Below are 27,354 nucleotides of genomic sequence, written 5' to 3'. Positions count from 1 at the left end.
AATAACACCTTCTCAGTAAGACCACACTAACCATCCACCCCCAATTCCTCCCTGCATCTGCAATGCACAGTGTCCAGGAACACAGGACGCACTTTACACTTGTTGAATCAACTTGCCAGGATGTCTCTCTCTGAATTTTTATGTAAGTTGTTCAATTTTGTTGATTTTTTTGGGGGGAGGCCAAGTGTAGGAGTGGCAGGAGACAGTGAGTGCTCATACATAGTACTACCCTCTATGCTTTCTTCTGTAATGACTACTCTCTTCTGTGCGTTAGTGGGTACTCCTAACTCAGCCACTTTGTCTCTATTCAGAGTGTTTTGGGTGATCACTGACTCAAAATTAGGGGCAACCTTGGTAATAGACTGCTTGAAACTCTTGCAGCTGGGCGTCCTAGGGCCACCCCAAGAAAGATATAGTCATTGTCTCTCTGCAGGTACTCGCAGCCAAATAGGCTGAATTCCAGTTGGAGCCTGGGTCCCAGGTGGAAATCTCACTATGTCACCATCTGTTCCCATCCTTAGCACACTGGGCATTCCACAGATTCAGGGATGCTGTCTTATTCCCAGCACCTAGCACAGATTGATACGTAATGAATGCTTGCTATCGAATGAAGTCATGACTGAATATCAATGAACCTGTCTATTGACATTCTAGGGAGTTTGAAAGCTTGGTGTCTGACTGTTTTCTACTGCTGCAACCAAATATTCTAGTCCATTGCCTTTAAGTTCTGCATTCCATAAAGTTCCAGGACATGGACACAATGTACCCAAGTTATTTGTAACTTTATAATAAGGGCATTTTTACTTTAGTTTCCAGCATCTTGCTCTTCAGCTCTGAGACCTCATCAGAAAGGCCTTTCCTGTCCATGTTTCCAAGAATATTGTGCTCTTGACCGCTTAGGAAATCTGAGAAATTCCAGACTTCCCTGAGTCTTTTCTTCCTCTGAGCCCTTACCAGTCACCTCTCACACTCTGTTCATTCCAGCCAGGCTTTTTGCAGCATTCCCTTTAAAGCAGCTCCAGCATGCATCCTTTATCCCGTTTCCATGATGCTTTCCCATTTTCAGATTATTTATATAGCAACAACCCTGCTTCTGGGTACCAATTTTCTGACTCAATTGGTTTTCTGTTGTTAAAATAAAATATCTGAGACCCAGTACTTTATAGAGAACAGAAGTGGTTTGGTTCATGGTTCTGGCAGCTGAGAAGTCCAAGAGCATGGCGCCAGCACCCACTCTGCCTCTGAGCAGAGCCTTCTGGTGCATCATAGCATGGCAGAGGGCGTCACATGGTGAGACAGCAAGCGTGCCAGCTTGAGTCTGTCTTCTTGTAAAGCCACTAATGTCATCATGGGGGGTCCCATCTCGTGACCCCATCTAATCCTAATTACCCGCCGTGGGCCCTGCCTCCAAATAACATATGGACTTGGAGACTAAGTTTCCAACATGTGAACTTTGGGAGGGGAATATTCAAACACAGCACTGATAATACCTTCTTACTTCCGGCAGGTGAAGTCCATCAAGCCACTCTTGAGAGACTCTTGTTTCCCCATGATTTATAGGTGGCTCCATTCAACCCACCCTAATCCCAAAGTACACCCAGCACAGTCTTGAAAGAGTATGAGAGGCCGGCGCCGCGGCTCACTAGGCTAATCCTCCGCCTTGTGGCGCCAGCACACCGGGATCTAGTCCCGGTCAGGGCGCCGGATTCTGTCCCGGTTGCCCCTCTTCCAGGCCAGCTCTCTGCTGTGGCCTGGGAGTGCAGTGGAGGATGGCCCAAGTGCTTGGGCCCTGCACCCCATGGGAGACCAGGAGAAGCACCTGGCTCCTGCCATTGGATCAGCGCGGTGCGCCGGCCGCAGCGCACCGGCCGCGGCGGCCATTGGAGGGTGAACCAACGGCAAAGGAAAACCTTTCTCTCTCTCTCTCTCTCTCACTGTCCACTCTGCCTGTCAAAAAAAAAAAAAAAAAAAGAGTATGAAAAAAGATGTGCAGGGCAGCAGCAGTACTCAGACTCCTAGAACGCTGAACTCAGCAGCAAGCAGCAGTGACTCATGCTAATGAGACAGAGTCCTGTGGTCCCGAGAGGCATTGGTAAAAGGTGGTGGGTTTCAGGGCACTTTGGGCCCCATATAACTTTGCTGTCGTCTCTGGTGGCCTGTCTGTCCTGTGCTCCAGTCAACGTGTAATATTTGTGGGCGTGATTGTTTTTGAGCAGCTTTGCATGTACTGTTGTCTTTAAACCTTGTGATAATCTCACATAATAGGTATTATTTCTATTTCCATTTTAAAATGACAATTTGTTGAACATCTTATATATAGCAGGCTCAGTGCTACCATCGGATCCTGACAAGACCTTTGAGAAAGGTATTATTATCCCATCTTATAGAACTGAGTGTGTTTGCTTCCTGTTGCCACCTAATATATTACCTCCAACTTAGTGGCTTTGAACAATACCCTTTATTACCTCACAGCTGAAGGCTGGGCTTCAGAAGGAAGGGTCTTCCCAGGATGAAAGTAAGCTGTGATCTCACTGAGGCTTGGGGTCTTCTTCCAAGCTTATCTGCTGGTTGTCCTGTTCTTTTGCTGGCCATTGGCTGGAGGTCACTCTCAGTAACTTCTATGATCTGGAAATGGCTTGTCCCCAGTGGTTTATGTGCTGGACTGTACTAATGTAATGATACTGAGAGGTGGTAGGACCTTTAAGAGTTGGGGAGCTAGAGGAAGGTGAGTAAGTCAAGGTAGAAGCACATTCATGAATAGAGTGTCCTTCTCAGGAAGGGGTTAGTTATAACTAGGTTAGTTCCCTGGCACTGGATTAGGCCTCCCAGAAGTGAAGTAGGCTTCTCGGGACCGTGAGAGTGGGTTGTTACAAAGCAGGCCAGCCTCCCTTGCGTGTCTTTCTGGCACACTTGCTGGTGTTGCACATGCCAGCTTCCCCGTTGGCGTCTCCCCTGTGTTATGAAGCAGCATGAGGCCCTCACCAGAAGCCGAGCAGATGCAGGCACCGTGCTCTTGGACTTCACTGCCTCCAGAGCTGTGAGCCAAAATAAACCTCTTTTCTTTATTTGGCACCCTGCCTCAGCAACACAAAACAGACTAAGACAGCAATGAAAGGCGGCCCTCAACTCCATCAAGTGACTCCATGCACAGGCAGTTCACAACACGGCTGTTTGATTCCTCTGGACTGAGATGCACAGGGGAGCATTCTCTGACCTGGCATCTTTTTGGAAAGAACTTGCCTCCTTAGGTGAGGTCCACTAAAAAGATCGTCTCCCACTTTTTAAAAAATTTAAATAATTTTAGGGAAGGGGGGTGCACATACATGAGAGAGATTGAATCCGCTGGTTCTGTCTCCAAATGCACACTAAAACTTCCAACGGGGGCTGAAGCCAGGAGCCAAGAACTCAATCCTGGCCTTACACATTGGTGGCAGGGATCCAACTTCTTGAGCCATGACTGCTGCCTGCCAGGATCTGTCTTAGCAGAAAGCTGAAGTCAAGAGCTAGAGACAGGAGTTGAATCTACTCCAGTATGGGATGCAGGCATCCCTCACTGACATTTTAACTGCTAGGCCAAACACCTGCCTCCACCTCCCATTTGATGGACTGAGAGTAAACAGATTATTGACCTAATCACGTGACAGACACCCCTCTCTCAAGGGGAGGGTGTTGTATAGGGTATGGAAACCTGGCGTGGGGATCTTAGTGCTGATTTAGAATCCTGCACAGCACCCAGAGGCTCCGAGTACCTCAGTGACTTGTCCAAACCTGTAGGCATACATGGCAGAAATGGAGCTGAAGAAGCCCAAGATTGTCGTGCCACTGAAGGAGCAGTGGGCAGGAGAGTCGACAGTAGAACTGAGACTCAGGGCTGTAGCCCTTGACACCTTTCTCCTGCTGTTAGTAGGTGGCAAGGAAGGAAACTTCTGTCACCACACAGCCATGGCACGGTGGACCCAGAGGCATGTCACAGGGACTCGGAGGCTGCGTATACACAGGGCAGGCTGGGTTAGGGGTACCTGGGAACTCTGTACAATCTCAAAAATTTGGGTTTGTAGACTTAAAACTACCCTAAAATGAAAAGTTCAATAATGAAAAAGCTGTGTATGTATCTTTGGCCACGTTTAGTCATATTGTAGAGGTTTAGATTACAGAGAATCAGCCAGAGCTTCCCAAATTGTATTCCATGGAACCCTAGCTCCAAAATTGTCATAGTTATTCTAGAGAGAAAGGAACCTGTGGATAATTGGATCTAGAGACTCTTGGGTTAAATATAGTGAAAGATTTTGCTCCACTCTAGGACTTTGGTTGCCTTTTTTATAGTAACAGGCTTCAGGAACCTGTGAGAGGAGGAATGTGCAACACTGGCTTCCAAGACCCTTCCTGGCTGTGCATAAAAGGAGGGTGAAGGTATGGAAGAGAGTGCACGCATCTAACTGGCTATTGGTGGCAGGCGGTACCAGCTCTCTCTCTTTCTCTCTCTGTCTCTCTCTCTCTCTCTGTCTCTGTCTCTCTCTCTCTCTCTCTCACACACACACACACACACACACACAGATAGGGAGATCAGTGGTTTGGGAGGGGACTGGGGTTGTGTTGGGGATGGCATGTTGCCTCCTGCTGAGTTGTTAGTGGGTAAGGAACTGTTGATTTAATGGGGAGATGCGGGCTACGAGATTACCAGGAGATAAACTGCTCAGCAGAGGGCTGGGAGAGCAGAGGCCCCAGTGACAGAGCCAGCACTCAGGGGCTTGGGACTGCCTTTTCTTCTGTTTGCTTTGCTGTGTTGTATTTGTTTTGCCTTGTTTTTCCTTGTCACAGGCTTCCAGGTTTCAAGGGAGTCAATGGTTGAGGCTTGGGAGGCATCAGGGCTCTGGAACTTGGCTCCTGGCATTCCAAGACACCTGTTTGTGGTTTTTGTTTTGTTTTGTTTTGTTTTTGTTTGTTTATTTGTTTGTTTTTGGTGGGGGGTGCTCTCAAGGATGTTCAAACTGAGCCACTGTACTGTCTGTGGGGTGGGGTCGAGGAAGCAGTGTCTCATACCAGGGTGTGTGGGTTAATTCCTTCTCAAAAGAGTGCTAAAAGAAAATATAGCCAATCAATCTGAATATTCAGCTCCATAAACAATGCCATAAAGTTCACACTCGTTTGCAGAGAAAAGCTCCTGTTAACCCATAGCACAAAGCTGTGAGCTTTCAGCATCAGACCCTGATCAGTCTTGCTGGATCCAGGAAGCTGTTGCCCAAGATCGCTTCCCAGCCTCTGGCTGAGGAGGAGGTCTCTAAGTCCCTGGCCCCTTTCTTGCCCCAGCCCTGCTTGCCCTGTGTTGCCAGGGCCCCCTTATCAGAGGGGACTGTACAGGACATGTGGTGTGAGGGGCTCTGGGTGCAGGAAAACACCGCACTGGTTGGAGTCTTATGGACTGGGGTCTTGGTCTCATTGCTCCCACTTTCTGCCTCTGAGAGTTTAGTCACATACGTTTCCCTTTTCTGTAAACTCTTGACCTTGGCCTGCCAACCTCAGTGCCTTGTCAGGAGAGCTAAATAACCCAGGATGTGAACTGTTTGAACAGAAAGGGGCATTTGAGGGCAACCAGCACAGGCCCTCCTTTTGTAGATATGGAAGCTGAGGCTGGAAGACATGAAACAACTTGGCCCCTTCCAGGTCATCCTGGGAGACAGTGGTAAAAATCACTGTTATTAATTCCAACCCGGAGACCAAGGCCGAGTGGGCTCCCAGGTGGCATTTCCCTAGCACAAAACCTCACAACTGACCCCGTCCTCTCACCCGCTGTCCCTCCCGCCCCTCTTTTCTGGGTCAGTAATTCAGTCAACACCTCCCGCGAGTGCATTTTCCTGGGGCCTCAGCCAGAGCGAGGCCGCCTCTCCCTGAGAACGCCGGCAGCCCTCTGCCAGGCAGACGCAGGAGGGGAGAGCGAGCCCTTTTCCCTGGACCTCCTGAAATGTCACTGTCAGACCTGGCTGTGCAGCCTCTGCTCCCAAGGGAGCTTGGTGGCTCTTGTAATTAAATCTCGTTTCTGTTTCCCCTTGCAGTTCCCCAGGCACCTGGCCTTTGTTGGTGCTCGCTCACTGCTTGGGAGCCAAGACCACAGCCCGCTCTGTGGGGCTCAGGTGCTCACCAGGAGAGCGCCTCCTCCCTCCTTGAGGGGCGCTCAGTGCACAGGGACTGACCCAGACTCTTACTCGGGGCTCTGCCAGGGTAAGCTGTCGTCTGCCTGTTCCAATGGGTTATGGGTAGGGGTTAATGGTCCTGCTCTACAGGGTATGTAACCCTGGTGAGGCTCCATTCTTTTTTTTTTTTTTTTTTTAAGATTTATTTATTTTATTTGAAAGGCAGAGTTACAGAGAAGCAGAAGCAGAGAGAGTGAGAAAGAGAGGTCTTCTATCAGCTGGTTCACTCCCCAGATGGCCGCAACAACTGGAGTTGCACTGATCCGAACCCAAGAGCCAGGAGCTTCCTCCCAGTCTCCAATGTAAGTGCAGGGGCCCAAGGACTTGGGTCATCTTCCGCTGCTTTCCCAGGCCATAGCAGAGAGCTGGATCTGAAGTGGAGCAGCCGGGACTTGAACCAGCGGCCATATGGGATGCTAGCACCGCAGGCAGCAGCTTTACTGCTAAGCCACAGCAGCAGCCCTGAGGCTCCATTCTTTTATTCCCCACATAAGAGGGATAATTTGGCCAGCTCCTGGAAGGGATAAGGACAGTAGAGAGATTTCCTGGAAACTCCAAGAGTGTTGCAGTTGAAAGGGACTTTGAGTGGAGGTCCCATTCCCAGTGCCTAGTTCCATGTGCCATGTGCAATATCCAGGAGTTCTCTATGGCCTGGCTGTCCCACCTGTCATTGGCAGGAAGTGATTGTGCCATTGAAATAAAAACTTCTAGTAATTTCTGCACTTCCATCCTGTTCTGTCCTGTGGAGTCATGGCATAGCATGAGCCATCATTTGGTATTGACTTTGTGGCTTTCTGTGGGTGGACAGCTTTGCTGTGCTAACTCATTTAACCCATTTAATAGATGGGGAAACTGGGGCACTGAGAAGCCTAGAAATTCCTCTTACATCATCCATTTACCATGTGGCAGAACTGGGATTTGAATCCAGGTAGTTTTGGTTCCTGAGCCTGCTTTTTAAATCTGTAAACTGCCAGGTAGATCTCGACTTCCCTCTCCTCCAACGTGCAGCCTTGTTTGAAACTGGTTCTCAGTGGTTGGGGGTGAGACACTCCTAGAATCCTTGCCACTGTTTGTAGACTCCTAGGTGTCCTGGTCACTGCTCTCTGTTCCTTTCAAAATGAGATAAGAAGAGTGTAGTGCTGTTGCCCAGAGGGACTGAACCAAGGTGGACTATACAGGGGCTGTGTGATTTCTTTCTCTTCTTAGCAGCTGCACCACTGTATTGAGCTTGTGGTTCATTCAAACCCCATGATCTTTTTCTCGTACTCTCTGCCAAGCCTTTATCTTGCACTTGTCTGACTAGTGCTTTGGACCTAAATGTAGGACTTTGCCTGGAACACCACTAGACATTATCTGTGTGGTTTGGCTTGTGTTCTAGCCTGCTGTGGTAGAGTCTGGGTCCTCCAGGCAATTCATCTCCTCAAACTTTGACATCCATAGATTAGGTAACCATCGTTTCTCAAGCTCCAGCCATGCCATTGATAAAATCATCAGCCAGAACAGGAGCTGGGTCCTTGTGCCTCTTCTTTAGAGATAGATTTCCCACTGGGTAATGGGGACCCATTTGCTTGAAATAGAAGTGTTACAATTTCTGACTTCGTAATTCTTTGTTAATCCTACATTGAATGCCTAACTATACTTCAGGCAAAGTGCTAGGCACTGAGGAAGCTGACTGGTATTGAAGTCCCAATCTCTGCTTTCATGAAGCTCTATAATGAACTGGGGAGATGGGCACATAGAGAGAAAGAATGGCATTAAGTGGTCAGTCTTAGTGCGTGAGAGGTCATGTCTCAGGGATGCCTGCCTTAGGATTTAGAGGAAAAAAGTGCATTTATCAGGGTTGAAGTGCTGAGGAGAAGTGGGGGTGGGCTCTGAGTGGGGGTTTTTGATGTCGTCTTCGAACCATCATTTGACTCAATCCCTTTAACTCAGTCACCCTCTCCACTTTGTGACTCACTCTCCAACTTCATTTCCCCTAGTTTAGAGTGATTCCCCTCCATTTAGAGTGGCCAGGTGTGTGTTGTACATGCATACGTGTGTGTGTTTGTGTGTGTGTGCTTGCAGATGTGGAGGCTGATGGAGATTAGAGGGAGGGAGGCGAGGAGAAGGACGACTGTTGATGTTTCCTCTCTAGACTCAGGAGCAGGGGTGAATCGGATGTGGAACACGCCAGAGAGAGGCCTGTGCTTCGGAGGGGCTTGCTGGGTGATGCTGATGTGCTCCTTTCTTGAAAGAGGAGACCCGGGAAGATGGAGTTGCAGAGTTGGGAGTGGGGGGATGGTGGCGTGGGAGAAGCTGGCTGTTTTCTCCCGCCACCCTAGGGAGATTTCACTCATGGCATCGTTACTTGATGTGAGAGTTGCGAAGCCTCTGCTCATGCACACGTTCTTACTGCTAAATACACAGCAAAAGCTACTCCAGAGACAACCTAAAGAGATCTTGGGGTTGCCCAGGCCATGGCTTGCCCCACCCCTGTTGACGCTTTTGCCTCCATTTCATGCCAGATGACTCCTACCCCAGGCCACCACAGACCACATCTGGTCCAAGGTGGAACCTTGATGGGAATGTTTTGCCCCCAGCTCTGAAACCTCAGCTGGGCGTGAGAGTGCTGTAACTCATGCCAAAGGTTGTTCCTTGCAATTTCTCTTTCCCTCCCTCTCCCCCTGCTTCCCTCCCCTAGTGGGAGAGGAAAAGCAGCTATGCTTATAGAAAGATTGATTAGTTAAGCAAGTCAATTATATCTCTTGCCGAGAGCAACTGTATATTAAGTAATGCAGCAAAAATGATTGTCTGCACAGATCCATTTTGTCGAACAGCTGTTCCAGAGGCCCGGAAAGAGAAGACGAAGGTTAAAATCCCGTAATAGTCTTTGCTCCCCATCTCACCCCACCCCATCATGCCTGGCCCTCCGGGGGCTCCATTTATTATGAGATGGAATAAGGTTGGGTAATGAGCATGCTGGCGGCTTGCTCCATTTTGCAGGAAACTCTCCCGCCACGCCATGAGCTCCTGGGCCTCCATCAGTGCTGGCCCTGCTGCCCTCCTGCCGCAGTGAGGGGAGTTGGCTAATGCCTGGCTCCCCTCATCACAGCCCAGCGGCTTTGATACAAGAGGAAGAGTTCTGGGGTAGAGCCTGGAGATCTGGGTTCAAGTTCAATTACGGAATATCTGATCCTAGTGAAAGCTCTCCATCGTTGTGAACCTCAGTTTTCTTGTTAGTAGAATGGAGCAAAATTTAAACAAGATAATGTACATGGATGAGATTTGGTCTCTATCATTGTAAGATGCAATAATTAATGCTGGACATTATTATATGAGGCAAGGAGGAGGTGGCGAGGGGAAAGTCTGTGTTCTGTTTACGAGGTGCTGGGCACAGCCACCAGGTGGTTCAGCCAGAAGTACTAAAAAGACCAAATGTTCATATGCCACACACAATTAGCCCGTGTTCCTTTTTCCTCCACCACTAAAGCAAAGGTGTGGGTTTCCACCCCCACCCACCCCAGTTAAGCCACTCCTCCTCCTGGGTTGCATGCACTGTTTTTTAAACTTCTTTCCTGGAATGCTACCTTGGTATTGATTCTAATCCAATGTTCTTTGTTTACAAAATGTGACTTGTAGGACATCTCCCCACCCTCAAAGGGCAGAGCATTGGCAGGATGGAAGGAGCTGATCCCTTTGCCCCCAGTAGATCGTCAGGCAGCAGTGCTGATGTTCCTGGACAGTGCAAGGTGTCTGAGGACACTGGCTTTGTCCATTCCTGGGGGCGTCCGCGAGAGTGTTGGGGCCTATGCTAATGACCACTTCCTTCTTCCTGCCTACTTTGGGAGAGAATCAGCCAAATAGTGAGGCTGAAGTGTTGTACTCTAGGTCAAACATTTTGCCCCTGTCAGAGGACATCTAGGGCACACCAGCTGGGTTGGTTATCTTTCATCTGAACTTCTGTCACTGTTCCTTCATGCGTCTCGTGGAGGTTTCTCTCCATGTTACCAGGTAAGTGAGCTAGGAGAAGTACGTCAGCCTTATCATTTATGTGTTCTCTGCTGTCAGGGTGTCCCGGATGTTTGCCAGGTGGGACGCTGAGTTGAGACAGCCTTTGGGGTCATGGGAGCCAATCCCCTTGTGGTGAAATTGAAGTCCAGAGAGAGGCATAATCTAGGAAATCCAGTTGCATAGCTTTTGGAGTCCTGATAGTGCTTCTTCCTTTGGGCATCCTACACTTTATTGACAATCGTTTAGCTAGGAGATGGCAAGAGCCCGCTGGCTGTGCGCGGCCGAGAGTATGCTAATGGAGTTAAGTGCTTTTCCCACACTTGGGCACAGCAGTGCCCGAAGTGGAGTTGCTGGTTTCCAGGCCAGCTGCCCTTTGCTCTCCCACCCCACATTGGTCCTCAGCATCCAGGACCAGAGCTCAAATCCAGGTCAGAACCTAGGTGGGCTGGGCTCTTCTCAGCTTTCAGGGTTCAGGGACTCTGGCTCCCTTGATTTCTGACCAGTATCAAGGTTCATTTTCCAAGCCTTGGGCCACATGTGGGCACTTAGCATAGAAATGGCTGTTTCCCTGACCTGCTTAGCTCTTTTTCGTCCATAAAGAGGAATCTGCAAGTGTGTGCACAGAGGGGCGGGGGGTGGTGGTGGTGCTGATGGCGACCCATATGGGCATCCAGCCTTGGAAATGGGTCCTCAGCTGACAGAAGGCTCTGAGCAGGGCAGTCAAGGTGGGCTTTGCAGCTACCTCCTTTGGGCATTGCTTCTCAGATGCCAAAACTGGAAGGAGCCTTGGCGGTCAGTGACCCCATTCCCCTGTCTGAAGCTTTAATCCCTTTGTACACCCTGCTGCTAGGCCATCTTCAGCCTTTACCAGAGACTGGTACAGCCTCTGATGAGGAAAGAGGTATGACATTACCCTCTCTTTGTCTGTGTGTCCTGCTCGGGGGTGGACTCAGGACTGGAAGTCTGTCTAGAGTAGGACCTAACTGGGTTGGGGCATCAGGTCCAACCTCTAGCACATCCTTGCCCATCTTGTCTCATCCATACCAGGAGACGAAAACTGGGTCCTCTACTAGTGAAGTTAGAGATTCTGTCCCAGTTTCTTGTCCCTTCAGGCATTTCCTGAGTTCTTGCACAGAATGGGCAGGAACAAAGAGGTTCCTTTCAGCGCATATTTCTCAGTCTTCTTTTCTTGCCACCTGGGAGAGAGGGTGTGGGAAAAGTGAGGACACCTTTCCTACCAAGAGGTGGTATCAGCTGCGGCACAGAGACTCATGGGACCAGAATGCCAGAGAGGAAGTGGGTTTAGGGCCCATTCCATTCAAGTCCCTTGTCTTTCAGATGAGAAAACCAGGCCAGGTGGGGAAGAGGCCTTCCCAGGGTCACACCCTGAACCTCTGATTCTACTGGTCTGGGATCTGGCTGGATCTACCCATGCTTGAGTGTGGATCCTTGCTCTCAAGTCACATTGGGAATAGGGAAAAGGGAACAGAGTGTCTCCTTCTACTGTTATTCTGTGAGATTTCCAGTCCTGGAGGCAGCCACAGCCTCCCAGGAATCTGAGGAGGCAGCCACCTGCAGAGGGACGTAGGATCTTGGAAGCATCTCCTCCCACTTCTGAACCAGAAATACCTCCCCACCTCTGTCTCCATGCCCAAGGTCCCACCATTTGAATGTCATTCCTTTAGTTGAATGCATATGTTCTTTAAAAGGCAACACATAGGTGTGAATGAGCTTCTCCTGGTGCTTCTAGGTGGGGACAAGCAGGAGAGTAGAGAGAAAGGAAAGCCTGGGAACACAGAAAGGTATGTAGAGGGAGACTGAGGCAGGTGAAGAGGGCTGGTGCTCACTTTACAATGTTCCCTGGGCCACCGAGCCAGCTGGGTGGGAGGTGCAGGGGAGGTAGGTGTCTGGACCTGAGGGTACCATCCAGGGCAGTGTTTGCCATTACAGCCCAGTTGGGGCCACCATCAGTGGAGGAATCCCTGGAGCAAGTGTGGGTGTCAGAGACGGACTGGACTCCCTCTCTGTCCTTGAATAGCTCACTCTTCAGGTTCCCTTCCCCAGCCTTTCTTAGACTCCACTGTCTGCTTCCTGCTGTGGCATTGAGTTTTCCATTGCCAGCCGGGATATGATGGGTCCCCTAACTGATTCTAAGGCAGGCATTAAGAGGCCCCTGTGGTATCCTGCATGTTTCCTCTGCAGAGTTAGAACTGGGTGTGACATCGCCTGGTCTGGGAAAAACAAAGTTTGCTCTTTTGTGCACTTCCCAGCCTCTCATGCTGACCATGTAACCAGGAATTAGGAATGACCCATGTGGTGGATTCAGGCTGGATTTCAGAAGGTACCCTCTAGGTCACAGGGGCTTTTCCAAGATGTGTGCTTGGTGGGGTTTCCTGCCACCCTGGAACTCTAGGCAGAGGATAGCTTCCACATGTGTCCTCTGATGACTGTGCTCAGGGACTCAGAATCCCAGTTTGTAGTCCAGGACTTTGCCTCATCACCTGCCCCAACTTCTGCCGCTCCACACATGATGCCATTCCTGGCACCAGGGGCAGTTGGCATGGAAGTTCTTATTTGCTCTAGACTCTTCCATCGTGTGTGGATGAAGGTGACAGTGTCGGATCAAAGAGGCCGGTTGTCCCCCTAGGTTATGAAGGTTTTCTGAGCCCATGCTGAGTTCTGGATGTGTAACTTATTCAGTTTGTATGTGCCCATCTCCTCTAGCAAGAATTGAAAGCCAAAGTCTCTGTGGGGTGGGGGTGGGGACTTCTCCCTGGAGGGGGAGGACCCAGATGTACTCCTAATCAGCTGCTGGAACCTATGGAGTGACAAATGATGAGGTTCCTGGGCCATACCTAACTCTTTCACTTGATGAACCTTGGAGAAAGAGAGACAGAGAGGGGAGGGAGGAGAGGATTGCAGCAAAATTAATGGTCCTCTTGTACAGTGTGCTGCCTGCGAGACCTGGCAACTGGAGCACATTCAATGAGGAGGGACTGGGACAGAGTGAGAGGTAAATGCCTTGTCTTGTGAGAAATGGTTGGAGGTTTCCAGTCTGGAGGCCAAAAGACTACAGGGGAGTTATAACTGCCTCCCAAGAGCTGTTGTGGACAAGAGAGAACAGACTTGTTCTGTACATCCCTAAAAGGTAGACAGAGGACATGTGTAAAAGCCATAAAGAAGAAATTCTTGAACTCCAGGCAAGGAAGAGCTCTCTCCAGCTGGAACTGACCAAGGGTGGCCTTGAGCTCGTGGGGAGGCGGAAAGTTCCTGGCCACTGGCTGTGGGCTGTCAAGCGACGTCTGGGGAGCTTGTTGAGAGGAGAGTTGGAGAAGATGACCTTGAAGGCTGTTTCCAGTTGTCAGCAGCTAAGATTCCAGGAGACTTGGGTCAGGGGAGGCTCCGCTTCCAGGCCATCCTGGGACTCATTCCAACTGTCTCTGGGGCTGCTGCATATGTGAAAGGGGCGGCAGATCCCAAGGGTTCTTGGGCAGACACAGAGTGAAAGTCTCATGGGGATGAAGGTTTCTCATGTGTGAGGCAGAATACCAGGTGCAGAATCACCATCGATGAGGGATTTAAGTGAGTGAGGTTTCCCATCAGGAATGAAAGCGTTCTACCAGAACTACCCTCCAACACAACTGTACGAGTTATTCCAGTATATCCACTTGTTGTGATCTGGAAAACAGGTAGATGTTTATCTTAGTCCACTTTCTGTTGCTATAACAAAATACTTAATCTGGGTAATCTGTGAAGGAAACAGTTTATTTGGGATCACAGTTCTAGAGGTTGGGAAGTCCAAGAGCACAGCACTGGCATCTGCTTAGCTTCTGGGGGAGTCTCGTGCTGCTTCAACTCAAGGTGGAAAGTGGAAGGCAAGCGGGCAGGTGCAGAAGACCAACCACTATCACCAGAAGGAATCCACTCCCTCCAGAAAGGTTTGGATCTTTTCAGTGATGGATCATAAAGGTCCCACCACCTCTCAACAGCTTTACATTGGAAATCAAATTTCATCGTATTAGAAAAAGTCATAGCAATGTTTATATACATTTCAGAGTCTATCTGTAGTGAAAAAAAAAAATGAAATCAGCTCTAACAAATCTGGCAAGAGGAACTCTGACCAATTACTTTCACTTTATGAGTTTTGTTCATTTTTTCATCTGTGAAATGGGGATAGTAATTTCTCACAAAGCTCACACAATTGTGCTGAAGGCTAAATTGGGCCGTGCCTATAAGGCACCATATTTAGATTTGATAGGACTCAAAAAGAGGGAGTGCCCCCCCCCACTTCCTAGGGCCCCGGTTTTCTCATCATCTCCCTCATTGTCTCTTGGTTGTGCTCCACTCAGGGTCATTTACAGTGATATCCCTGGTGTCCAGCATGGGACCTGGTATTTACTGCATCCTTGATGGTGGTCTGACCAGCCGGTGGTCTGACCTTGTGCGAGCTGTTGCTGACTTATGACTTGTTGGAAGGGGGACATACCCAAAGCTTAAGTATGGTTTATTCTTTGCAGATCTGTCACAGGGTGATTGCGGAGGAGAAATCCAGATGCTGGGAGAGGGAAGGGACGGGAGCAGGCAGAAGCTCCTGCTGTGATGCCGAGCGGCTGGAACAAGAACAAAACGTAAGATGCCCATCAATAATTACCATTCCTAGGCAGCATTTAAGCCTCGAATTCCTAGGCTCAAACCTGTGGGCTGAGAACATGCTCCCCTGCTTTAGACCTATGCAGCAGGCGAGAAGATGTTGAGCTGTAGCTCTCCACCTGTCTCCGGCTCATCACAGCATGGTGGCCCTGTGCTCAGCACTGGATAGCCTGGAAAACAGTGGGCATTTGGAAGCAGTGATGGAGGGGATGAGGGACAGAGAGGTGATCCAGACGTCACAGAGATTTTGGGTGGCTGTCCTTCTCCAGCCACCCTTTCACCCCTGTAGTACTGTGCTTCCCTAGACTCTGCACCTCTGGGTGATGTGGACACGCCCTCATCTGCTCTCTATAGTTTCCCTTCTTTCTGTTTTTTTTTTTTTAAATAAAGATTTATTTATTTGTTTGAAAGTCAGAGTTAGAGAGAGAGACAGACAGAGAGAGAGAGGTCTTCCATCTGCTAGTTCACTCTCCAAATGGCCACAATGGCTGGAGCTGGGCTGATCCAAAGCCAGGAGCCAGGAGCTTCTTCTGGGTCTCCCACATGGGTGCAGGGGTCCAGAGACTTGGGCCATCTTCTGCTGCTTTCCTAAGAGCATTAAGAAGGAGCTGGATCAAAGTGGAGCAGCAGGGACTTGAGCCAGCGCTGCAGCTGGCAGCTTAACCTGTTGTGCCATGGCGCAAGCCCCTGACTTCTATATTTTCAAGAAATGTTCCCATCAATGCCTGCCAAAAGCCAGAATAATGGTGGGCAGGTTGAACAGGGCTGAGCTTCTGAGGCTAACATGGCTCTGGAGACTCCATAAACAACAAACACCAAGTCTTGGACCACTGGGCTGAGTGGAAGCCTTTCTTGGGGTGGAGGGACCCTCTGAGTGACGTTCACTGCTCCGTGTTCACCAATACCTCTTAGTATGCTTTCATTCTTTTCAGTGCCCACTATCTATTGGCTATTGAACAAATATTTATTGACCACAACAATGAAATAATGATTTTTTGTACCTAATCTGGATAAGGCCCTGCTAGATGTTATGCTTCATCACTTTTAAACCTGACAGCACCTGACAAGCAGAGGTCATCTTTCCATTTTAGAGATGAGAGAATGGAGACATTTCAAGGTCAACAGCAGGGCTCCATAGCTAGTGCTTCTTTGTCCCCTATCCTGCTGCTTACGCTTTACTTTGAAACTGCAATTAATTTGCATCATGTTATATTTTTTCCCCAGATGTATCTTTCCAGAATTTCACTTAGCTCTTTTCACTTTCCAGAATTAGCTCTGCGAGTTCTGCATGTGGGAGTGTGATTATATTTTCCTCTGAGCACTTAGCGCGTCACCATCAGAGGGTCATATGGTTGGAATCACCAGGTTTCCAGTGACCTTTAAGAGATATTAGCATATTTCAGTTGTACCTTAAATGTACAAATTACTTAGCTTTATTGGAATAGCCAGGCATGATCATGCAGGATGAATAAAATAGATCTTGGGAACAGTTGGATAAGTTTTTTTCTTCTTCCAGCTCCATAATCATTGTGAGTTACTGCTTGATGTAGATCCAGTCTTATCTCAGGACTTGAGTAGGACACGCTCAGTGATGATTTCTCCAGGGATAGTACACGGCTGCAACGTTGAGGGCATTAGGAGGACAGCTTATGCAGGGCAGGCCAGTTCCTCAGCTGTAGCAATGTTCCGCAGTCAGAAGGGGACGATCTCATCCTTGGCTTCCAAATCTGCCCCTGTCTAATAAGATAGGTACATGTAGCTATTGAGCTTTCTATTTTTAAAGATTTATTTATTTTAATTTTTATTTGAAAAGGAGAGACAGACAGAATGATAGATGGAAAGAGATCTTCCATCTGCTGGTTCACTCCCCAAATGCCTGCAGTAGCCAGGGTTGGGCCAGGTCAAAGTCAGGAGCCCAGAATTCAATCCAGGTCTCTCATGTAGTTGACAGGGACGGAAGTGCTAGAGCTATCGCCAGCTGACTCCAAAACTGTGCATTAGCAGGAAACTATGTTGGAAGTGGAATAGCTGAGGCTCGAGCCAGAGATTCCCAATATGGGATGAGGGCATCCCAAGTGGTGACTTCATTGCTGCCACAAATGCTTGCCTCTGTTGAGTTCTTGAAATATGTATACTCTGAATTAAAATGTGCCCTAAGCATAGAATATACATTGGGTTTGAAGATACAGTACAAAAAGATGTAAAATATCTTATCAATGTTTTTATATTTATTACATGTTAAAATAATATTTTGCATTAAATTATATATAGTACAACTCTAATGTCTTTTAAAAGATTTATTTATTTATTTATTTAAAGTCAGAGTTACAGAGAGAGGGAGAGAGAGAGGGAGAGGGAGAAGGAGAGGGAGAGGAAAGAGAGATTTTCTATCTGCTGGTTCATTCTCCAGATGCCTACAGTGACCAGGGCTGGGCCAGATAGAAGCCAGGAGCCAGGAGCCTCTTCCAGGTCTCCCATGTGGATGGCGGGGACCCAAATACTTAGACCATCTTGTGTTGTTTTTCCCAGACCATTAGCAGTGAGCTGGATTAGAAGTGGGGCAACAAACTGGCACCCATATGGGACGCTGGCATCACAGGTGGTAGCTTTACCTGCTACTCTACAACAGTGGCCCCACAACTTCACTTTTAAAAAATGACTATCAGAAAATTTAAAATTACATTTGTGATCCACAGTTGTGGCTTACATTATATTTCAATAATATAATATAATATAATTTCTAGAGAATGCTTTAGTTTATCTTCCTGGATCAATCTCAAGTTCTAGGTTGCCCTCAGATTAAAAACCAAAGTGAAACATACATTTTAGGTAGCAGGCTAATGATTCTGATTGTTGTGAGGAAGCACAGTGTCTTTCATTATTTGCAAGGTCTCTCAGCTCTCTCACTGACTCCTCTTACCAGCATCCCTCTTCAAAAGAAATTCGTATCTTTGACCTGTATTTGAATTTTGTTGATTATTCAGCTAGAGGCAGTTTTATCCATTAGTCAAAAGAAGTTATAAAAAAGACTACAGGATCTGAGAGTGCCGAGGCCAGTTTGGTCAAAAAGACTGTTGAAGGCATGGTCTTACTCTGATCAAGAAGGCTGCTCAGGCTTAGACGAGGAGCAGATGAGGTGTGAGCTAGGATCTGAGGACCGCTGTAGCAGCTCAAAGGGCGCTGGCTCTGGCCAGAACTCACAGCAGCTACTGCCTTTTTTTTTTTTTTTTTTTTTTTTTTTTTGACAGGCAGAGTGGACAGTGAGAGAGACAGGAGAAAGGTCTTCCTTTTCCATTGTTTCACCCCATAATGGCCGCTGCGGCTGGCTCACCGCACTGATCCGATGGCAGGAGCCAGGTGCTTCTCCTGGTCTCCCATGGGGTGCAGGGCCCAAGGACTTGAGCCATCCTCCACTGCCTTCCCAGGCCACAGCAGAGAGCTGGCCTGGAAGAGGGACAACCGGGACAGAACCGGCGCCCCAACTGGGACTAGAACCCGGTGTGCCGGCACCGCAGGTGGAGGATTAGCCTATTGGCCTTTCCATGTAAGAGCTAGGATCCCACTCCCCCATCTCCGCACACATTCTTGTCCCTGATAAATCACTCTAGGGCTCCTACAGTAGGTCCTGATTCCCCATGGAAGACATTGTCCCCTTGTCTCCTCTCAGAGAAGGGTCATGCGTGGGTGTTCTCTCTTCTGAGCAGATGCACTCTCTGTTGGGCATGTGGCCTCTCTAGGTTGACTCGGGTGTAGGGGTCCCATGAGTATGTGAGTCATTTCCTTCCTTGGGGCCTCGGTTCTATGAGCTGGACTGCTGCTCAAGGCTTGGATCCCCAGGACTTGTAACGCGGCTTTGGTGGTGTCCAGCTGCATTCACTCCAGCACCGATAAAATGTTCCCTAAGAATGCGGTCCCCTTTCTGGCTGAATACAGATTATGTATAGATTTTGCTATAGGTAATATCTGCCATGCATAAGTTCTGTGTTCATGAAAGAATGTTTGTTTTTGTATTTCTTATTATTCAAACACACATAGGTGGAGGGAAGAGTATCATGAATTCCATAGACTGTATTCAGGCTCAACCATTACCAACATACGGTCATTTAAAAAAAAATCTATATTCTCTACTTCTCTCTACCTCCTGCTTGACATCATATTATTTCATCTGTAAATGGTTCAGTTAGGTATTTCTAAGAGATAAGGACTCTTTTCTTCTTTAAACATAATCACAATACTATTTTACCATCTAAAAATGAGATCTTTATTTAAAGCTTTATTATTTTTAGCTTTAATGAAAGCAATACTTTCTCATTGGAAATATGCAGACAATACAAAAGAGGTATAAAGAAGAAAGTGAAAATTACTCATAAACCGATATTCAGAGAGAATAACATTAGCGTTTTGACATATATAGTTACATGTAATGTTTAATATATATTCTTTATACAAGTTTACATATATAAAATCATGCTACAGATGTTTGTAATCTTGTTTTATTATTTCTGTGAGCACTTTAAAAATTAAAGTATAAAATGCATACAGAAGTGGATAAATCATAAGTATACAGATGAATGATTTTTCATTGTCATGTAATCACCCATCGTCCAGACCAAGAAGCAGTATTGAGGGCTGGGTGTGATGGTGCAGCAGGTGGAGGACTACTTGGCACCCTGTATCTCCTATCGGAATGCCTGAGATCGAGGTCCACCTCTGCTTGTGATCCCACTTCCTGATAACGCCCATCCCGGGATACAGCAGTTGATAGCTCAAGTACTTGGGTCCCAGCCACCTACTTGGGGACATCCTGGCTGTCTCTCTCTCTTGCTCTGACTTTAAAATAAATAATAAACATTTAAAAAAGAAACAGTATTATCTGAACTCCAAAACCTTTTTTATGCTTTTCTTTTACTACCCCTGGCAACGATAGATAGGATTCTGACTTCTGTCACTGTAGATTAGGTTTGCCTGCTTTAGAACTGACATATGTGTAAAAAGAACCATACAGAATATGCTTTCCTCTGGTGACTTCTTTTATTCCATGTTGTACTTGTAAGGTACATCTATATTGTTGTATGCAGCATCAGTTCATTGATTTTCTTTGTTGTGTAGTGTTCCACTGTATGGGAACATCACACTTTATCTATTTTTCTATCAATGCATCCCTATTCCCCCCTCCTGGTGTGATGCCATGAGGCATGTTTTCTGATTCATATACACATGCATTTCTATATGCATTTCTACATGACATGTTCTGTTATAAAGTCATATGTTATGGGGGCTGGCACTGTGGTGCAGCAGGTTAAGCCACTGCCTGCAGCACAGGCATCCCATATGGGTGCTTATTTAAGTGCTGGCTGCTCCACTTCCAATTTAGTTCCCTGCTTATGTGCCTGGGAAAGCAGCGGAGGATGGCCCAAGTCCCTGCCACCCACATAGAAGACTTGGAAGAAGCTCCTGGCTCCTGGCTTTGGCCTGGCCCAGCCCTGGTCGTTGCGGCTATTTGGAGAGTGAACCAGCGGATGGAAGATTTCTCTGTTTCTCCTTTTTTTCTCTGTAGCTTTGACTTTCAAATAAATTGATAAATCTTTAAAAAGAGAAAAAAAAAAGTCATATGTCACTTAATGGTGATACGTTGAGAGAAATGTGTTGTTAGGTGATTTCCTCATTGTGTGAGCATTGTATGTACAGCAGATCCTGGCTACAGTGTCACTAGGTGATGTAGTCTAATGGGGCCACATAGGAATGTGTGGTCCACTGTTGACCACAGTGTTGTAAGGTGGCACATGACTCTACTTGGAAGTAGACTTAGGGTTTTACCAACTTAATCTTGTACTGGCAATCTGTAAAAGTTTAATTTGTTCTGCATCGCCTCCAACACTTAATTATTATCACTGTTTTAAATATTTTCTACTCTGGTGAGCAGACAGTGGTAGTTCATTGTAGTTTTAATTTGCTTTTTCCTAATGACTAATGAAATTGAGTGCCCTTTGATGTGCTTATTGGACACTTGGATATCATCTGTGTAGTACTTATTCATTTTTTTCCCTGTTTTTCTGTTGGATTTTCTGTGCTTTATCTTATCAGTTGTAGGAGTCCTTTATATATATATATACTTTTTTTTTTTCTGGGCATGAGGTTTTTGTTAAATATTTATATTGTAAATAACTTATATAACTGTGTGGACTACCTTTTCATTTTTTTAAAGTTATCATTTGATAAACAGAAGTTTTAAATTTTGAGAAAGTCCCATTATCAATATTTTCCTTTAGATGAGTGCATTTTGTGTCCTATTTAAGAAATATTTGCCTATTCCAAGATTAATACAGTCTCCTATGTTCTAGAACTTTATTGTTTTATCTTTTATTCCTTTGGTTTACAGTATATCTGAAATTGATTTTTGTGTGTGGTGTGAGGTGGGGAAACAAAGTTTTTTTCCCCATACAGATATACAATTGATTGAGCTCCATTTGTCTAAAAGAGTGTCCATTCCCCACTGTTCTGTCCATATCACCTTTGGAACAAGTCAGATTACAGCATATGTGATCTGTTTTGTGATTTCAGTTCTTTGCATTGACTAACTTTGCGCCAATTCCACACTGGAACTATATAATACATGAGAATCTCTAGTAGACTAAGTCCTCCAAATTTCTTTTTTGCAAAAAGATTTATTTTAGGCACTGGTGCTGTGGCGCAGTAGGTTAATGCCCTGACCTGAAGCACCGGCATCCCATATGGGCACCGGTTCATGACCCGGCTGCTCTACTTCCGATCCAGGTCTCTGCTGTGGCCTGGGAAAGCAGTGGAAGATGGCCTAAATCCTTGGGTCCCTGCACCCACATGGGACACCTGGAAGAGGTTCAGGGCTCCTGGCTTCGGATCGGTGCAGCTCTAGCTGTTGTGGCCAATTGGGGAGTGAACCATCAGATGGAAGACCTCTCTCTCTCTCTCTCTCTGTCTCTCCTTTCTCTGTATAACTCTGACTTTCGAATACATAAATTAATTTTAAAAAAGATTTATTTTACTTATTTGAAAGGCAGAGTTGTGTAGAGAGGGAGAGACACAGAGATAAGATCTCTCATCCCCTGGTTCACTCCCCAGATGGCTGCAATGGCCAAAGCTGGGCCAGGCCTAATGCAGGAGGCTGGAACCCCATGTGAGTCTCCCAGGTGGGTTGCAGGGGACCAGTACTCAGGCCATCTTCTCATGCTTTCCCAGTTGCATTAGCAGGGAGGTGGATCAGAGTGGAGCAGCTGGGACTCAGACTGGTGGTCATATAGGATGATGGCATTGCAGGTGGTAGCCAAACCCACTGCACCACAATGCTGACACAACATTTGTTATTCTTCTTTAAGGTTATCTTGACTGTTTCAATATTTGCATTTATATGTAAGTTTTAAGATCAATTTATAGGGCTGGCGCTATGGTACAGAGGGCTAACGCCCTGGCCTAAAGTGCCGGCATCCCATATGGGAGCAGGTTCAAGACCTGGCTGCTCCACTTCCAATCCAGCTCTCTGCTATGGCCTGGGAAAGCAGTAGAAATTGGCCCAAGTCCTTGGGCACCTGCACCCACATGGGAGACCTTGAAGAAGCTCCTGGCTCCTGGCTTCGGATCAGTGCAGCTCCAGCTGTTGCAGCTAACTGGGGAGTGAACCGTCGGATGGAAGACCTCTGTCTCTCTCTCTCTGCCTCTCCTCTCTCTGTGTAACTCTGAATTTCAAATAAATAAATAAATAAATCTTTTTTTTAAAAAAAGATCAATATATAAATTTCTACAAAATAGAAAACAAGTTGAGATTTTGGTCAGCATGGTGTTGGATTTTATGTCAATCTAAGAACTGACAACTTTACAGTGTTCATTCTTCCAGTCCATAAACATATCACTCCACTTGTTTCAACTTTATTCACCTTAATAATGTACATAGATTTTTCTAGAATTCTTGTATATTTTTATTGAGTTTGTTCTTGAGTATTTATATTTTATGTTTTGATGCTATTGAAAAAAATTGTATTTGTTGGTTGTATATAGAGGTACGATTAAATCACATGTTGAGTTGTGACCTTTCCTGACTTGGTTAAACTGATTCCTTAATTCTGTCGGTCTATCTGCACATTCTTTTGGATTTTCAGATACACAATCGCATCCTTTGTGAAGTAATGATTGGATTTTTTTTCAACCATTGTATCCCCCACTTCTTGCACTGTACGGAATCTGTGACACAATGTTGAATAAAGGAGGTGATGGGGACATCATTGACTCATTCCTGGGACAGGGGTAGTCTTTCAACATTTGTCATTGAGAATAGTATTTGCTGCCAGTGTTTTGTAGCTACCCTTTATAAAATTAAGGAAATTTCGTTCTCTCATTAATGTGTTAAACTTCTTTTCTTTCTAATTTTAAATACAAATAGGTGTTGAATTTTAACAAATGGTTTTTACTTCTGTTGAGATGATCATATATTTTTCTCCTTTATTCTAGTAATCGATGAACTGTAATCAATTACATTGATTTGTTTTCAAATAGTAAACGAACCTTTGCCTTTCTGTAATAAGTCCAAGTTGACTATGTTACATTATTTTTATGTATTGCTGGAATCAATTTACTAATAATTTTTTTAGGATTTTTGCATATATGTCCGTGAGAGAGATTGATCTGTAGTTTTTCTGATGTAACGTCCTTAGCAGGTTTTGTCATCAAGACTATATTGACTTCATAAATAAGGTCAGAAGTATAATCTTTATTTTTAATTTTCTGGAAGAATTTGTATAGGATTGGTATTATTTGTTTGTAAAGTTATAGAAGAAATTACTGATGAAACCATCTGTACCTGAGTTTTTAATTAATTAATTAACTTGGGAGGTAGATACACACACACACACATACACAAACACAGCGAGAATAAGAATGGCAGTTCAGAGCTCCCACCCACTGGCTCACTCCCCATATGTCTGCAAAGACTGGGACTGGATGGAATTGAAGCTAGAAGCCAGGAACTCAATCTAGATCTCCTACAAGGGTGGCAGTAACTGAATCACTCAAGCCATAATGGCTGCCTTCTGGGTTTATTTAGGAGCCAGAACTTGGAAGGGAACTCAGGAACTCTGTTATGTGACACAAGCATCTGAACCAGCATCAGCATCTTTTTGTTGTTGTTGTTTTTAAAGATTTATTTTGTTTATTTGAAAGACCTAGTTAGAAAGAGAAGTAGACACAGAAAGAGAGAGAGATTCTCCATCCTCAGGTTCACTCCCAAACAGCTGGAGCTGAGCCAATCTGAAGCCAGGAGCCAGGAGCTTCCTCTGGGTCTCCCATGTGGATGCAGGGGCCCAAGGAATTGAGCCATCCTCCACCACTTTCTCAGATGCATTAGTGATGAGCTGGATTGGAAGTGGAACAGCCATGACTCAAACCGGCACCCATATGGGATGCCGGCACTACAGGCTGGGGTTTTAACCCTCTGTGCCACAGTACTGACCCCTGAACCAGCATCTTAATTGCTAGGTGAATTGCCCACCTCCTTGAATTTTTTTCGATTAATATTATATGCAAGTTTATGTTGATGTTTTTGTGATTCCTAGCTTTCTGGGAGTTTTATAAGGAATGCACACTGAATTTTACTAAATGCTTTTTTGCATCTATTGAAGTGATTCAATGGCTTGTCTTCTTTGATCTGTTAATTTGGTGAATTACATTGATTTTTTTTTTGAATGTTAAACCAACCTTGCATTCTTAGTCATTATGCATTTTTTAAAAACATATTGTTGTATTAGACTTGCCTAAGATGACTACAATTATTTGCATGGAATATTTTTATATAATTCCACTTTATTACTTTTGTTGACTTATTAGATGTGAAACAATCTTTGGCACTCATATATGACTAAGAATTCGCCTATTATATAGAATATAAACCATAATTCTGGAATTATCAAGGATACAACCCTGTGGATTTTTGCCTTAGTGAGAAATATTAACTCTGGTAAAAATGATGCCCTACCTTTACCTAGCAGCACGCTGGCCATAGCGGCCATTTGGGGGGTGAACCAACGGAAGGAAGGCCTTTCTCTCTATCTTTCTCTCTAACTCTGCCTGTAAAAAAAAAAAAAAAAAAAGAAAGAGTAAGCTTCAGAAGGAAAAATTTGTTTCCAAATGATGTAACTGTATCCCAGTGTTACAGTGAAATGGCAGCAGAGAAAATTTTATCTCCGTTTTTTGTCTCACATGGAAGAAGAACTTCCAAGTGGACAAGCAAGATTTAAAAACAAGATGTGTTTGAGTCTGAGACCTCCAGCCAAAGTAGCATGTAAGGAGGCTCTAAGAAAGGCAAAACCTGAAGGGGCTGGTGGTAGTGGGGTTTTTAAGCACAATTGTGGAGGAAAACAACTTGGCAATCAGGTTAACATTCAGTTACAAGGCAGAGACAAAATCCATCAAAAGACCTGGTTTGCAATCTTTTACCCTGTCTGGCTTGCTCATGATAAAACAAAGGAGCCATCGGATGGTGGAATAGCTAGTTTGTTTTACAGTAAACTGGGAGCTCAGTAGGGTGGAGTCACCACTCCCTTGCTATTCCCAAGATAAGAGTGGAAGCTCCCACGGAGTGGGGCAGAGGCTTTTGACCTTGTCAAAGATAACTTTAAGGGGGAAGAAAGCATTTTTCACCCGGTATTTCCATTGGAACCAACCTGACTGCCTATCAACCTGTCTGACTCTTCACACCAGAACAAAGCCAAAGAATATTTATAGAAATTTAAAAATATCCAGTTCTCAATAGGATAAAATTTATAATTATTGGCATTCCATAAAACATCATCAAGTATGTAAAAAACAATACAACTGTACCCATAATGAGGAGAAAAATCAATCAAAACTGATCCAGATGGTAGAATTAGTAGAAAAGGACAGTTATACAGTTGAATACACTTGTTATAATTGTAATCCACATTTTCAAAAAGCTTGGGAAAGGATTGAACTGTATTATGTATAAGTAGAGACATAAAAGATGTAGAAAAAGGTGCCATTTAAATTTCCAGAGTTGAAAACTACAATGTTTGATATGAAAAATACACTGGATGGGATGTATAGATATTGTACAAGAAAGGATTAGTGGTGCTGATGACATTGCAGTAGAAACTATTCAAAATGAACCACAAAGATAAAAATAGACTGAAAAAATAGTAAGCAAGATACAGTGAACTGGGGTATGAGGGAATGCCAAGCACATTGGCTTCCCCAGACTCTTAGATCAACCTTCTCAGTTCAGGGAAACCACTGGGTTTCTCCTCTTTGCACCACAGCCTGGAAACTTCATTTAGGTGATAAACCATCACAGAGCTCATTCCCTTTTATTTCCCATCTCTCGGGAGTCATTGTTCTCTGTTGCCTGTTGTACAGTTTTAATGACCATTATTTTATAAGTAAGCAAATGAAATTTTCATAAAATGGTTGTTTTATATTGGAGGGTATATCTGGTACCAGTTACTCTGTGTTGGCTCCAAATGGATATTAAGTGTGGTGTTTTAACATATTTTAATTAGCTAAGGTTTTTAAAATATTTCCTCAAATCTTTTATATTCTTTATATTTTTGTGTGCTCTTTCTACCAGTTACTGAGGAAAATGTGTGAAATTACTTGTTTGTCTTTGTTTCAAATTTTGTTTTTTGCATTTTGAGGTCATGTTATGAAGTATATACAAATTTAGAATTTTTACATCTTCCCAGTGGACTGATTCTTTTGTCATTCTAAAACATCTTTTTTGTCTGATTCTCCTTGCCTCGAAGTCTACTTCCACATAAGTGTAGCCACACTACCTTTCATTGGTTAATGTTTGCACAGTATATCTTTTTTTTTCCTCTAACCCTTTCTGTGGTCTTACATTCGAGATGCATCACTTTTAAGCAGCACATAGTTGTTTTCTTTCATCATAGTTGTTGGAAAGCAATATGAATATTTTCATGTTTCTGCATGGTTAGAGCTCTCTGAGCACAGGAAATTGACATGCTGTAATAATGGAGAATGTCTTTCACCCAGACACATTTGCTGCTCACATTCCTGAGATGATAGACCTGAAACCACTTTCTCCTTCATAATGAAGCCATCTGCTCCCATTCAAAGGGTAAGTAAACTTACCTTGCCCAGAGCCAGATACTTGCATTTCAGAGTATGGGGACTTTCTCCTTTCTCTTCCCTGAGAAAATTTGTATGCATTAGAAAGATAACAGAAGGCAGCTGTATAGAAGTTCTTACAAAAGCATCCAGACTCATAATTCTTGGATTCCTCTCCTGTGTTGCCAGAAACAAGTTTTTCTTGCAGAGGACTAATCATGTGGATGTCATTGCCTCACTCTTAAGGGGAAGAACTGGGTGTGGCAAATGGATGCAGTTATTGTTACAATAAGTCTGCTCCAAGTTAGAAACCTTATGCTTATTTTAGGGATAACACAAATAAATATAGGTATCCAAAAATTATCAATAGTCTAATAATTTTCAGTAGAATTTAATGTTTTATGTAATGCTGATATATTTG

At 45.2% G+C, this 27,354-nt stretch overlaps 1 long non-coding RNA gene across 1 annotated transcript in view; it reads left to right on the top strand.

Annotated features, from left to right (window-relative positions):
- LOC149128546 (uncharacterized) overlaps positions 1 to 26,944 on the top strand; it is a 70,334-nt gene extending 43,390 nt beyond the window's left edge. Inside the window, exons 2-3 of the long non-coding RNA XR_016213218.1 lie at positions 14,696 to 14,806; positions 26,859 to 26,944. This is a non-coding gene — a long non-coding RNA (uncharacterized LOC149128546). The remainder of the gene's footprint in view (positions 1 to 14,695; positions 14,807 to 26,858) is intronic.
- Positions 26,945 to 27,354: the final 410 nt, after the last annotated feature.

The sequence above is a fragment of the Oryctolagus cuniculus genome, chromosome 1, assembly GCF_051225735.1.
Source record: "Oryctolagus cuniculus isolate XC-2025 breed Fujian yellow rabbit chromosome 1, ASM5122573v1, whole genome shotgun sequence".
NCBI lineage: Eukaryota > Metazoa > Chordata > Mammalia > Lagomorpha > Leporidae > Oryctolagus > Oryctolagus cuniculus.
This window is presented reverse-complemented; position numbering and strand designations above follow the sequence as displayed.